Genomic DNA, 2,363 nt, shown 5'->3' with positions numbered 1-2,363 from the left:
GCTCAGGAGTACTTCAGAAAACCACTGTCATTTACCACAGTCTGCAGCAGAGCAAAGGGCACGGGTGACTGGAATATGTGTGACGGTACCATTGACATGGAGGCACATACTGGGATTGTACAGATACTTATACTGCTATCAATGTGTCTTTCACGGGAAGTCCATGACTATTATACATTGTTCGAATTGAGGTGGGGGGGTCCCGGACCCCCCATAACACCCAAACAAATTTACTGGTTTTCCCCGTGGCTTTTCAATAAAACTATAATACTTGAAACTAGTGAAAATGTTTTGATTGCTTTATTAAACTTAGACCTGCTCATGCTATATCATATTTCTTTTTACACGTTTTTACAGCATTGCACATTATAACCAAATACATGTGATTCTGTTGAGCTTAGGAATGCAATGGCCAATCAGAGGCGTTCAGATGAATCGTCGCTGAAACCTCAGAGTTGTGTTCACTGCATGCTGAATTAATTCTGACTGAATCTCGTGAATTCTCTCATCATAAACAACAAAGTGCAGATGTACGTACGATGCAAGTAAGAGATGAATTTATCATACAGTGCATGGACAGCTTCATTGATTATAAGAGGAGCTATGAGCGCTTAAACACTAGCTAAACTGAGGTCCGTGATAATATTCTTTAATGTGAATATTCTTTGCTCGCTTTCTCCATAATTTACTCACTGTTTGAATAACTGTGGAAATGCACGTGTTATAATTAGTAACTTATGTTTTTATTAACCTGTGATCACATTAAATACAGTCATATTAAAATATTTCATGACAACTTGTCTGGTACTTGTCTAAACACACGGGTTTTGTAGATTACACTAACATTAGGCTAGATACTTAATTACTTGCTTATTGATTGTTTGGTACACCTAATTAACTGATATTTAATACGTTTTTATCTTAGAAATGAGGTTTTCTCAGTGATAACGAGGATAAGACAGAATATATGAATCATATTTATATAAAATGAATGCTGAGCAGCTGAAGTCTTGAATCAAGCGAGACTGGACAAAAATGTTGCTTGCAGAGCTTCCTAAATTGCTAAACAATTAAACATTGTAATTAAAATGACTGTTGATGTGACGGTATTAAACACGCCTTTTGGAGTGTGTTGCAGCCATCAAAATCTGTTCATATTTACAAAATACATTTACGTTGGTCAATGAAAACTTTGGAAATATTAAATATTTATTAAATAAAAGTTAAAGAAAATAAATCACAGATTCTTGATTTTTTTTTTTTTTTGGATCTTACAAAATGTCGAAATTGTGATAATTTCTGGGAACTTTTTAAACTGCAGGCAGACATTACGGTACACAGCAAATATTTTGAGTGTCTCTTATTTACTTGGAACGGTTTACAGAGAACAGTGCACTATCGCAGACCTATACTGGGTTTTTAATTACACTTTAATTGGTCATGAACTAAAGTGGGCCAGTGTAAGGCATGAAACTCTACGGCCCCGACACAACTGCACAAGTCCAAAAGCGGAACTAATTAAATAATTAAAGAGGAATAAATTAATCTATACCGAAGTTATCTTACAGGAAGAAACGTAGAAGACGAGACGCTTCACCGGCGATCGAGACAGAGGCATTTATTCACAAATCTATGCTAATTATCAAAGAGATGTGGACGCTTCTGATTGCATGTTTTCACAGACTGAACCCAGAAACCCGTCTATGATTGGACAACTCGAAGTATCACGAGCGGAACGAGGGGCCAATCACAGGCGGTGAAATGATAGCCCCGCCCAGTGTTTGAACGCCCACCTAACGGTTTTCTTTGTTTCAATTCCCGCTCTTTTTGTTAGTTATTCTATCTAAGAAAACATGTCTGAAATATCACTCAAGATCAATATCAGTGCAATTCTTAAAAACCTCTAATAAACCCGTTGAGAGGATTCGGAGAAAATAAAACATTAACGATTAAACACTATTCTCCTGTGCTGTCCTGCTAATCTCTCTTCGTCTCAAACTGAAGTATCTTTGCCATCCGATTGTCGTCTTCATTGTAGAATTCAATTTAAATTAAATGCTAAACAAGCAAATAGAAAATGCCATTCAACACAAATAAACACGCTCTCATTGACAGCAATGTATAACACTATACGAGCTCTAATTTTGAGAATCAGAGTAAAAATAAGATTTATCGTCAGGTACGTTAATACGTACGAGCAATTTGTTTTAGTGACAGAAGAAACGAACGAGTCACAAAAGACGGAGAGAAAAACACCGAAGAACCATTGCTCGGTTCACAACAAGAATACACTTAAAGTTATATTATCGGTGCAACACCAACAATTAACCAGTTTCAATAGAAAAAAAAAAAAAAAAGGAAAA

This window comes from Sinocyclocheilus grahami, unplaced genomic scaffold (genome assembly GCF_001515645.1).
Source record: "Sinocyclocheilus grahami isolate Dianchi unplaced genomic scaffold, SAMN03320097.WGS_v1.1 scaffold7056.1, whole genome shotgun sequence".
In the NCBI taxonomy this organism is placed as follows: Eukaryota; Metazoa; Chordata; class Actinopteri; order Cypriniformes; family Cyprinidae; genus Sinocyclocheilus; species Sinocyclocheilus grahami.
Note: the sequence above shows the minus strand (reverse complement) of the source record.